Raw genomic sequence first — 13,309 nt, 5'->3', positions numbered from 1 at the left:
GGGTGGGAGGTGGGGATGGGTGGAGTGGGGGGAAGTGATGGGGGGAAATAAAGACAACTGTACTTGAACAACAATTAAAAAAAGAAATATCTCAAAACCTCATAAATAGTAATTTATTTATTATTTCGTGGCTTATATGAATTGGAAGTGATTGCATCATAAAGCTTGCGAAGAAGAATTTGTTATAAAACCTTCTTTTTGTACTTATGCTGCTTCCTTGTCATTCTGAGGATATACGAATAGCAAGGCTGACAATTAAAAGTTCATATCTGACTACAAGGGATAATGAAAACGTATACCTGTGTGCTTTAAACTTCTTAAAAGTTGTATTTATTTATTTTTTGAGAGAGGGGAAGGGAGAGAGGAAAAGGTTGAGAAACATCAGCTGGTTGCCTTTTTCACACACCCCGACTGCAACCCACTGGGAATCAAACCAGTGACCTTTTGCTTTGTGAGATGACACTCAACCAATTAAGCCATACTGGTTGGGGTAATCTGTCACTTAAAAGAAAGTCTATCTTGGTCCCATGGGTGATATTTGAACTTTGTAAGTAAGTATAATCATGTTGTTCAAAATCACCATGAATAGGAGTAAAAACAGAAATGCATTGCATAGTACCAACTTGTCATACGTTTCTTTTTAACAAAAAACAACAAATCAAAATCCCAGACATGCTAACTTTCCAGACAGAAAGAGAGACAGATGGCCTGGGACTGAGAGAGACCCAGGTATTATTTTTTAAAAACATAAACTAATAAAAACATTTTTGGTGCTGTTTTGAAATGATTTCTCTTAGCTTGACCTTCATGCTTTGAGGCTGACCAACCCTGTGCACTCGGTGTCCAGAATGCATTTTAGCTGACGCTTGCTTGGTTGGGAGAGCACCATCATTGTTGAGGCAGGACGTCTGTTTTGCATATTGCAGAAGAAAAATGCACCAGATATTTTCTTCTCACATTTTCAGAAAAAGGTTCATTTTGTGTTATTCTTGGGGAAAAGTTAAATATAAATTACTCAGTAAAAGCTTAGTGTTTCACCTAAGTCTTTGTAAATAGCCTGCAACTTAGAGACAGTGAATTAAGAATTGCATGTTGAATTAGAAATTAAAAATAGATGCAGTAGTGAGAAATTTATTTAAGGCCCTGCCTACACTGCAGTTAAAATCGTATTTGCAAAAATTAGGATGATTCTTGCTGGCATGCTGTTAACACAATTTCTCTAGCCAGAAAAGAGAAAAGTTCAGGAATTTCTTTTTGGTTTTTATTTTAAGCACGTATTAATTTTCTTACTATTGTACATGATGTGTGTATTTACCCTTCAACATGTATTTACCCCTTTGTCTATTTTATAATGAATTAGGTCGAGGAGAGTATGAAGTAGTAACGTTTAAAATATATGAACATTTCATACAATATAACCTTATATCAATGTGTTTGAGCTCAGTTTTCATGATCAGTTTTACATACAGAGGATTGAAGTTCAATTCCAGAAAAATAATTAAGAGGGCTTGTTTAGTTATAAAATTAATGTCCACAAGTAATATGGCTCGTTCTTTCCACATATACACACAAACACACACAAGCAAGTGTAAGTTTTAGAATATATTATCAAATAATAAAGGGGACTAATTTTTAAAGTATATTTTATTGATTATGCTATTACAGTTGTCCCATTTTTTCTACCCTTTATACCTCTCTGCCCTGCACTCTCCCTCCCATAGCATTTCTCCCACCTTAGTGGATGTCAATGGGTCGTACATATAAGTTCTTTGGATTCTCCATTTCCCATACTATTCTTAACCTCCCCCTGTCTATTTTATGCCTAACAATTATGCTTCTTATTCCCTGGACCTTCCCCGCCCGATTCTCCTTTTCCCTGCTCATAATCCTCTGTGCAATCTCCATTTCTGTGATTTTGTTCTTGTGCTAATTGTTGGCTTAGATTTTGTTTTTGCTTTTTAGGCTCAGTTGTTGATAGTTGTGAGTTTGTTGTCATTTCACTCTTCATAGTTTTTGATCTTCTTCTATTTCTTAGATAAGTCCTAAAGGTAACTACTTCTATAAGAACACAAAACCAAGAATTACATGTCCTCTAATATCCTATTTTATAAAGTCATGTTCATAAATTAAAACATGACAGTGCTTTGTCAAGAGACCTCACAAAACCACCCTTTGCTAGAATACATATAGTTCATATCTCGATATATTCTGGACTGGAAAATTCCCTGACACCATTGAAATAAGCTTAAGTGAGCATGTTGCTAATAATTTCTGTTCCCTAAACTTTCAGAAAGGATCTTTTTTTATTCTTTATTAGCTCTAAGTCAATAAGGGCAATCTCTTGACAATTAATTAATTAAGTCACAGTGTAAGGTTTCTCTAAATTACAGACCCTGACTTATAACTTTGCCATTTATGTATTTTATTGCATGGTATCTGCCTCTCATCTTCCAAGCTGCAAAGCACTTACCAGCCAATCTTTCTTTTTCCCTGTTTCACACTCATCCCTCTCCCTGAGGTGAACCACACACTGGTTGTGGTCTTCCACACTCTTATCTACCACCTTTCAGAGCTCATTCACTTCCGCTTTAGCTGGTGTTTGTTGCGTATACAATACCCTTTTTAATTCCCTTCCTCCTTCAGCTTTATTCCAATGCTTTACTGCAGGAAAACAGTTCATGTTTTTTTTCTCCCTCGTGTTCTCTCCTCATTGTAATCTCAAAGATAATTTTAATCATAAGTGATAACTCCCACACTCTTACAGTGGAAAGCCATGAGTTTTAAAGTAAGTTTAAATATCATGTAGAACTATTTCCTTTGCTTTCCAAATCTCTTGAAAATATCCAGAAGTTCTCAACAGATGTTTGGCAAATCTCCACTGAACTCCAAGTGGTTTAGTAAAACCAGCTTTCCTTCGATTACCAGCATCGGAAATGAGGATCAATGAGAATCGTTGTTAAGTAACATTGCTTTTTCTGCTTTATTTCATTACTATTATAGAAATGGTACTTTATTTTTTATTGTAAGTTAAACAACTTCAGCCATACTGAGGTTTAAACAGGCACTTCTGAGTTAGCCTTGACTCTTACAGTTTATCCATTCCTAATCTTTTGCCTGGAGGGGTAAAATAGCATCCCATGTAACTGCTGTCCCTGTTCGTCACTTTGCCGTTCCTGCTAACTATTTCTCACCCAGCAGTCAGAGTGATCATTTTAAAGGGTTACCTATCCGTGTAAAAAATGTCCAAACTGGTAGAGAATTTTTGTGTTTATTTGCACCAAATTGATAACATGTGCCAAGGAGCAAGATCTCAAATGCTCTGGAGAATAACAGTTTTGCAATTTTTAAAATGCATTTGGGGTTAAGGAAGGAATATGAGGAAGAGTACATGAAGGTGGAGATTGGATTATAGCACACATCAGAAGGTGGGGTCTGAAAGGGTAGTCAGGTACCAGTGAAGAGTCCGAAGGGGGCATTTTAAAAGTGTGTCCGTCCCCCTAGGTGTGCAGAAACAATGCACAGCGCTTGCTTACAGCAAAAACAAGCTTTTCACTAAAGAAGGTATATGTCTGGGGCATGACATCCAGCTGTTGACCTGCTAATTGGGAATTTATGACCAGATCATCCTATGAGGTTGGTAGTTGCCATAGAATCCCTTTTTTTGTTCACATATCAGAACTTGTCACTTCCATGGCCTCAATACTCCAAAGGCCTCATAAAATATATAGCCCACCAGATGTTAAATAACGTGACAGGAGGTTAAATAACAGGTCCTATATTACTGCTCCAATCTGTGTCCTTCCATTCTTCCTTTCTCTCACTACTCTTGGGACGAACTGACCTGTTTGCTCTTCTTCTAAAACATCAAGTCTTTCTAGAAGTCTCCCTCCAAATTTGCTAAGATCTGGACTCATATGTCAACTCAGACTGGTTAAAATTGTAGGTAATCCTTCAATAGGCAGATTGTGAGGGGCTGAAGTATGTGAGAGGGATCTGGTTTAAGAAAGAAACATTTGGAAGTCACTAACTATAGATAACACCAAGACAGCGTGTGGGTGAATGTCTAAGAGAAAGGGAGAGAGAGAGAGGATCCACCTTGAGAAGGGCCCACAGTCAGGGCACCTGAAAGAAGAGACAGTGAAGGAAAGAGGGAAGCAATGACGTGGGAATTGAGAAATAAAGTAGATGAATAATCAAGTGAAATGTGAAGATCAAGGGAAAAGCCATTGGCCTTGCTGACTTACTATACTTCTTCAATGTGAAAAATGACTTTTGTACTTCAAATAGCTCTTTTACCTAGTGAATTTTTGAACTTTTGTAAGTATCTCCTATATCAATGAGGTAAATTGTCTGTGTGTCCAGCACTAGCCCCATGCAGACAATTCTTACTTGTTCTTGGTTCTATGCACGGCAGTAAGAAAGTCTACCCACAATCCCACTGTCCCCGAGAAGGGTTCTTTGTAATGACTTCTTCCAAAAAACAGAAGCAGTTACATGTAAAAGATTTGGGGGAATCAGGAGATACTCATAGAATAATATTCAAATCAAGAGGAAAAGAATTTGCTTACTTTATGTTCAAAAACATTTTCTTACTTTTTGTACGCTATGGTTGAGAAGTAGTCTATAGAAGTAGGTTAACATCTAACACATTACCACCAAATCCCTCCTGGGATTTTATAGACTAAATCAGCATACTTATTAGTAAAAGAACTGCTTTTACCCACCGTTGGTATTGTGGAAGTCCTATATTCAAGCAAAGCTATAATTACATGTAATTAACTTGTTCATTTTCAACTAATTAAATTAAATGAAGACCTGAAAATTCATCATCTCTGTATAACAGTGTATTGAAGCTTGAAAATTTGAAAATTTAATAAAAAAAAGAATATCTATTTTGGAGCTCTTTTAAACTTCTAGTTACTGAAAATAGTCCACTGACTGCAGAATAGAAATGCCAAGGTTTGACATTATGTGGTATTAGGTTGAATGTAAGTTTGCTGTCATATTTTTAACATGTATTTGAGAATTCGGCTCCTGAAATTTCTAAAGCACTGAAATTTGTAAACTGAAAACAACATAAATAATGCAAAATGATTCAAAAAATCAAAACAAAACAGAAGGCACCTAAACAAAGACAAGTGAAAAGCTACCATTCTTATTATTGATTGACAGAACTGATTTTCATATATATGCATTTGCTCGTTTAATTTAATTTCGTCATTCTTATGCCTGCTAAGAACCAGGTTGTTTTCAAATATTCTCTTACATTTTCAGGTGATAAATTTTGTGTTATAGATGGAGAAACAGGAATACTTTACATTTTAATATGACATAATATGTATATAGAGAATGACTTTACCATCAACATGGACTTTATTTACAAAATTGATCATAGAAAAATACCTAATGTTAGAGAAGAGAAGAATTATTATTACGTGAAAATATTTTTAAAAATACATGGGAAAATCCTATAATAAAAATGTCTAAGGTGAAAAAAGTCTCTAGAAACAATAAAGAATGGTGTTTTTTTGCATCTCTCTGATGGCTAGTGACGTTGAGCATCTTTCCATATGTCTATGGGCCCTCTGTAGGTCCTCCTTGGAGAAGTTTCTGTTCAAGTCCTTTGCCCAGTTTTTAATTGGATTATTTGTCTTCCTGGTGGTGAGTCACATGAGTTTTTTATATGTTTTGGAGATTAAACACTTATTTGAGGTATCATGGGCAGATATGTTCCCCCGTACAGTTGGTTCCCTTTTCACTTTGATGATGGTTGCTTTAGCCATGCAGAAGCTTTTTAATTTGATGTAGTCCAATTTGTTCATTTTCCCCTTTATTTTCTTTCCCCTGGGAGATATATCAGCAGAAATATTACTATGTAAGATACCTGAAATTTTACTGCCTTTTACTGGGGTGAAATTTTACTGGGGTGATGTGTTCCATCATCACCTCACAGGGCCCAAAATGGCCATCATTAGTAAATCAACAAACAATAAGTGCTGGCGAGGTTGTGGAGAAAAGGGGACCCTAGTACGGTGCTGGTGGGAATGCAGACTGGTGCAGCTACTGCGGAAAACTTTATGGTATCACCTCAAAAATTAAAAAATGGAACTGCTTTTTTGACTCAGTGATTCCACTGCTGGAAATACACCCTAAGAATCACAAAATATCAATTCAAGAGAATTTATGCACCTTTATGTTCATAGCAGTGCTATTTATACTAATCAAGGTTTGGAAACAGCCTGAGTGCCCATCAGTAGATGAGTGGATCAAAAAACGATGGTATTTTTACACAGTGGAATATTATGCAGCAGAAAAAGGGCATTCCTGCCTTTTGCAACCACATGGATGTAACAGGAGACTAGTATGCTAAGTGTAATAAGCCCATGGTGAAAGACAAATATCATATTATCTCACTTATAAGATGAATCTAATGAATAAAATAAACTAATGAGCCAAAGAGAACCAGAGGCGTGGAATCATGAAATACACTGACAACTGTAAGAGAGGAGCAGGGAGGTAGGAACTGATGGAAAGAAGGTGAAGGGATTAGTCAAAGAGTGTACGCGAAAGACCCGTGGACATCGACACCAGTGTGGGCATTGCCTATGAAACTAGCGGGAGGGTTGGGTGGGCAAAAAATGGGACATCTGTGATAACACAAGCAGTAACACATCAAGAGTTAAAAGATAATATTGCATTTTGTGTGTGTGTATGGGTACATATTTGTTAAAGACTGAAATGGCATGTACCAAAATGCAATATGTTGGGATTAAGATAAGTTTTTCACTTCTTTGCATTTTTCTGAACATGCTGCACTGTACCTATATTTTTTGGTGTTCAGTTTATAATCATTTATGGAACTATATGCCAGGCACCTTGTAAGACAATCTATTCAAAGGTGAACTAAGCTGACACAACCCCTGTCTACACAGAGCTGATATTCACGACACGGAGATTCCTGTGAGAGCACAGACGATGGAGACAAGCTGCTTGGGCTCACACCCAGCTCTGCCACTTGCTGGGGTGACTGTGGATGTGTTATTTAACATCCCTGCACCATGAGACTCCTTATAAGTACTAGAGGGATAATAATAATAATAATAATAATAATAATACCTACATCATAAGGTTGTTTTGAGAAATAAGTGAGTTAATGCCCGCAAAGCACTTAAGTCAGTGCTAGCATCTGGTAAGCCTTTTGTATGTGTAAGCTACTGTTATTACTATTATTATTAACCACATTTTTAAATCCCTGATGTTATATAGACAAGGAGTTTCATTTCTCCTTTTCTTTTTTAGAAAAGGAGCCTGATTAGAGAAAACCAAAACCTTTTCTCTGCAAACTCTGTAAAGTACAATGGAATGTAAGAAGTGGTAGTTAAATTGAGAAAACTTTCACATAATTAAAACCTTATTATAAGGAATGCGTTCAAGTTTTACTGCAAAACTTATCATTGCAGATACTTTAGGGTTTCCATTTCTGCTTTTACACAGTAGTCAGAACACACTTGGCCCATCAGAAGATTTAAAAAATTTTTCCAACCCATTTTTAATAAGGGAAGAATAATTATACTTAATGGACTTGATATAAAGCAGAGCTGTAAGGTATGGGAAGAAAGAATGCTTTGAAGATATGTAATCATTATTTGTAAAATGGGTCTAATTCCCACTTCCCTACTTACCAGGTTTAATTAATTACCATGCTCACTGTGTGCCCTGAGGTAGGGCAAACGTTGCCAGTTACTTTGTTTGCAAACTGCGATTTGAAGTTTTCAAATTTTATCCCCATGAGATTAAGAGTGTTGGGAGGTGGGGTGGTGGGAGGGTTGGAGTATTAACCACAATGAGTGATTTGCCTTGCAAGTCAAAACAGCTATTCTGCCAACAAACAACATAGGACAATTTCTCAGTCATGTTGTTGTTAATGAAAACTAACAAACAAAACAAAACAAAACTGGGCCTGAGGGTGACAGGCTGTTTCTTATGCTTATTTACTACTGAGCCATTTATCCTTAATTACGCTGCCGGTCTTAGTTGAAGCTACACGTCCTGTCCCGTGTCAAGCCCTGCAGGAACTCTAGCTCCCGTAGGCAGAGATGAGGAAGGTCTACCTCCGCCTGCCAGACACTAACAGTCTAGTCGGGAAGCAGACACAACACAAAGCCACTACTGTACGATCAGCGATTAATAGAGGTGAATTTAAAAAAAAAAACCTGTGCTTTTCTTCCTGGCACTATACATGTGACATTTTCATGGCACCTTGGGTTGTCGTAAAACTTCAGTAGAATCCATGCATTTCTATAGATATCAGCATTGATTCCTATAATGCAGGTGCAATTCAGGCAAATAACTGAGGTGTAGCTTGAGAATACCATAGGGAGTCAGGGTGGGGTGGGGGATGGCAGAAAGACAGGGTTATCTCTGGGCAGGGCTTTTTAAAAATCTTGTAGTATTGATGCTCACACCTCCATGAACTAGACTCCTTGTTTGATGGATTTTTAAGGCCTTTTACCTTACTTGCACCACCTGTGTCCCCTTCTCCAAAAGGATGTGAACTTGATCTTTATACAATTGAATTAGTCAGAACAGAAACATTCATTTATTGGGGCAGAACTGCGTCAGTGATGCTGTGAGGGTAACTGCTGGAATTCAGCAAGGCAACACTACGGGCCTCTGTGGATAGGGTGACAGTCTCTCTCTGAAGCTGGTACTTGAGGCAGAAGCTTCCTAATCATTTCATAGATCCAAGTTTTATTTTACCAAAAAATCAGATAAATATAGACTTCTCTTGTCCACAGTCTAATAGCTTCTTCCACACTTAAAAAACTGAATGTTAGCTTTGTGATAAGCTGTTTCTTATAAACTGATACATGCACAAAGTAATGATTTTTTTTAATGCCTAAATTATCTTATTCTGAAAATCTCAGCAGAGGATATTAAAAGAACAATCTCTGATCATCTTTTCTTGAGCTTAATGTCAATCCCCATTCTCAGTTTAAACAGAACTAAATTAGTCTGTAGCTTTGATCTACATTTCGATGTCAGCCTGGCCATTTCTTCCACCTTATGCAAATTTAAATATTAAATAATAGGCAAAATCACAAATAAAATGGATACAGAATGACAAGGGGAGAACCCAATTGTCAGCACAAATGTCTCAGAAATTTCTTCACATGAAAGGAATTGGAAATTGTTAGGAGTTTCGTACAGAAGATAAAAATAAGTGTTTCAGTTAAAGGATTATGTTTTATGGTTTCATCAAATAAAATGTGAGTTTAAAGGGTTTTTAATGTATCTAGTATCTCTACAGCACAGACTTTTCAAAAAGGGGCTGAAATAAAAACCCTTTCATTATAAAAGAAAGAAATGTCTCCCAAAATGGCTATTTACCTCTCTTCCTCTGTCCCCACTGTCCCCCACTGTCCCCCACTGTCCCCCACTGCACACACACACACACACACACACTCACATGCCCTGGGAGTTCCTGGTTATATGAGCACGGATCTAGGGAGAAATGCCACATTGGACAAAATGTGTACAAGTACTGTATTCAAATAAGAGAGTGTTTTAGGATGAGATTTACAGCTAAATTGGTGGACATTGTGTAAAGCAGATTGTCCTCCGTAGCATGGGTGGCCTTATCCAACTAGTTCAAGGTCCTACAGAACAAATGACTGACCTCTCTCAACCCAAAGGGAATTCTGTCTGCAGGTGGCTTTCAAACTTGAACCCACAGCATTGGCTCTTCCCTGGGTCTTCAGCCCGATGGCCCACCCTGCAGATCTCGGACTTACCAGTGTCCATAATCAAATGAGCCAATTCCTGAAACTAAACCTCTTCCTATATATGGGTATGCCCTGTTTTACGTATCCCAATTGGCTTTTCTGGAGAATTCTAATATCCTTGTCTGGACAAAACTCTCAAAACTCATGCTGGGAGATGACACACATGATGCATATTGTGGCACCAGACTGAAACAGAGCGTAGTTAGTACAGAAGACGGGACGCACAGACACCTGTAGGTAGCCTAGTCAGCACCTGACAGGTAGAGGGGTCTGTACTGAAGTCAGGAGTATGGCATGTGGTGTGTAGTAAACTTGACAATGACTAACTTTCCTTCTCCTGCTTCTCTTCCTCCTCATTCTCATTCTCCATCGGTTAGTACTATACTCATCAAATCAAAATAATATATCTATAGACTACCCTAGGCTGTCAGTTTTTCACCTAAATAAATTTGAACTTGAAAATTGATAGGAACTTGATACTGATACAGAGGTTGGCATAGGAAGTAACAGATTTGATAGAGGGCAGGGAAGTAGCATGGGAGATAGGGTCCATGAGGGCAGAGGCATTATAAAAGACAGAGGGAGCTGGGGAGACACAAAAAAGATCACACGGAAATGATACAATATTATTAAGACTGTAGTGTTGCAGTTGGGAGAAGGTTCTGCAGGTTTGAGAACAAAGCCCCCAGAGATAGTGGCTTCCCCAAGTTCTAGGTATATGACACCATAGGAGAGTCATCTAGGACAGGTGAAGCGTTTAGTTTTCTTTAAAGAAAGATTTAGGTAAGACACAGCCCTATTAAACTGTAAGTTCCCCGAGAGCTTATTCATGTACATCTAATAGGCTTGTCACGGTGCCTTTACAAAGCAGTTGCTTGATAAACATTAGTTGTTTCACATGGAACTCAGTAACACATCAGGAGTCAGTGTGCTGTCTTGAAGGCCTTGCTTGTCCGGAATCAGAGAGAAGGTGGTCCCTGGACAATGCAGGCATAACTTTGGGGCCCCGAGTCCCGAGGCACACCTCCAAACAGGGCCTCTTGGCAGGCTGCGTCTCAAAAATGTCCCTCCCTCAGCATTCTGTGTGAGTTGCCAATGTTTTATTTCCATACAACATTCCAAATTCCCCTACTTGGAAATCTCCACTTGGCTAACAGGTTCTCTTTTAAAAAGTCAGTGTACATGTTTAGGGTTAATGTGACATTCAGTAGTCTTACCAAGATGAAACAGTTTAAATTAGGTAGCTATCTCCTAACCACTAGCTGCACTCAGCTTTATTTGTAGAGATGGGGGTTTTGCGGCTGGTTTGGGAGTAGGAAACATTTTAAGAGGTGAGGCAGCAGGTTGTCACGGTAAATTGAAAGAACAATCAACCATGGTGTCCTGGCAGGGGGGTGGTCAGTACAGAAGACTCAGGACTGGTGTCACTCCAAGTGTGGTCTGTGGCTTCACCTGGAAGCTTCTTAGAAGTGTACACTCTGTATTTTGAGACAACACTGAGGCATTTTTATGCTCATTACAGTTTACAAAACTCTGCTCTAGTTTTTAAAATATTTCTAAATATCACCTAATGGAGGCCCTATGACTAGGAAAATTGGGAAATGTTCCTTCTATTCTTTCTTCTTCTGGTCTAAATAACTAGCTGCTTCTAGGAGTCAGGACCTAAGCCTGTATTGTTACTAATGTATTTTAATTCCCTTATGGGTTAAGTAGGCTTTGAAAGTAGCCTAGAGTCAAACCAAGACATGCGATATAAGACAATGCACTCTGATTTAAACAGCTGACTTATAAATCACCCAGTAGAACACAATTTCTTTACACCTGGGAGCTGCCTTTACTCACCCACAGAAAAGACTTATTGTTACTTCAGAAAACAAAACTGAATTTTCATGCACCAGTGTATAAACAGCAGTTAATATTAAAATGCCCCAAAATGGAGTAAATACAGCCTCTTCAACAAATAGTGTTGTGAGAAATGGACAGCTACGTGCAAAAAAATGAAACTAAAGCACCAACTTCCACCATACACCAAAATAAATTCAAGGTGGATAAAAGACTTAAATATAAGTCGTGACACCATTCAAGTCCTAGAGGAGAACATTGGCAGGAAAATCTCAGATATTTCACGTAGCAACATTTTTGCTGATATCTCCCCTAGAGCAAGGGACATAAAGGAAAGAATAAACAAATGGGATCTCGTTAAAAAAAAGCTTCTGTACAGCTAAAGAAAACAGTATTAAAGTAAAAAGAGAACCAACCGTATGGGAAAACATATTTGCTAATGATACCTCAGACAAGGGTTTAATCTCCAAAATATACAAAGAACTTACACGACTCCACCCTAGGAAGACAAGCAACCAAATTAAAAAGTGGGTGAAGGACTTGAACAGACACTTCTCAGAGGATCCAGAGACACATGAAAAGATGCTCAATATTGCTAGCTATCAGAGAGATGGAAATTAAAACCACAATGAGATACCATTTTACACCAGTCAGAATGGCCATCATAAACAAAGCAACAAACAACAAATGTTGGAGAGGTTGTGGAGAAAAGGGGACCCTAGTGCACTGCTGGTGGGATTGCAGACTGGTACAACCACTATGGAAAACAGTATGGAATTTTCTCAGAAAACTAAAAATGGATCTACCAGCAATTCCACTGGTAGGATTATATCCTAAGAACCCTGAACACCAATACAAAAGAACCTGTGCACCCCGATGTTCATAGCAGCATAATTTACAATAGCCAAGTGTTGAAAGCAACCTAGGTGTCCATCGGTAAGTGAATGGATCAAAAAAACTATGGTACATTTACACAATGAAATTCTATGCAGCAGAAAGAAAGAAGGAGCTCCTACCCTCTGCAACAGCATGGATGGAACTGGAAAGCATTATGCTGAGTGAAATAATCCAGGTGGTGAAAGACAAATACCATATGATCTCACCTTTAACAGGAACCTAAACAACAAAACAAATAAGCAAGCAAGATATAAGCAAAGACACTGAAACAGAGAACAGTCTGACAGTGACCAGAGGGGAGAGGGGAGGGAATTTCAGGGGGAAAAGGGAAGGATTCACGGGAACAAGTATAAAGGACACATGGACAAAAACTAAGGGAGGTGGAAATGGGAAGGAGGTGGGGAGCACTGGGGGCGTGGGCTGGGATGGGAGTAAAAGACAGAAAACTGTACTTGAACAACAATTAAAATAAATAAATTTAAATTAAAAACATATTAAAGTGTCCACATTCCAGTATGTATGATGAGAACAAAATTAAATTTCTAAACAAAAAAAATCCTCCAGCATTATAAATTAATGTCTGATAAATTATGCTAAAAATTTAAAATTTTTCTTTGAATGAAAAAAAAAATTTAAATGAATGGGAAAGTAAGCTTTCTTTTTAGATTGCATGTGGCTTGAAGAAGAAGATACTAGGTTCTAAGAAAATATTTGTCAAATCCATGAAAGTGTAGAGGTACATACTGAATCAAAAAAATTCTTTAGTAAATAGAGGAGGGTAACTC

General features: G+C 37.9%; 1 long non-coding RNA gene across 1 annotated transcript; it reads right to left on the bottom strand.

Annotated features, from left to right (window-relative positions):
- Positions 1 to 6,417: 6,417 nt before the first annotated feature.
- Positions 6,418 to 12,828, bottom strand: LOC118986205 (uncharacterized). Its single transcript, XR_005066321.1, has 3 exons — positions 12,816 to 12,828; positions 8,668 to 8,671; positions 6,418 to 6,495 (listed from the first exon to the last, which is right to left on the bottom strand). It is a non-coding gene; the product is annotated as an uncharacterized LOC118986205 (long non-coding RNA).
- Positions 12,829 to 13,309: the final 481 nt, after the last annotated feature.

This window comes from Sturnira hondurensis, unplaced genomic scaffold (genome assembly GCF_014824575.4).
Source record: "Sturnira hondurensis isolate 20B ecotype Veracruz unplaced genomic scaffold, ASM1482457v3 Scaffold0004152, whole genome shotgun sequence".
NCBI lineage: Eukaryota > Metazoa > Chordata > Mammalia > Chiroptera > Phyllostomidae > Sturnira > Sturnira hondurensis.
This window is presented reverse-complemented; position numbering and strand designations above follow the sequence as displayed.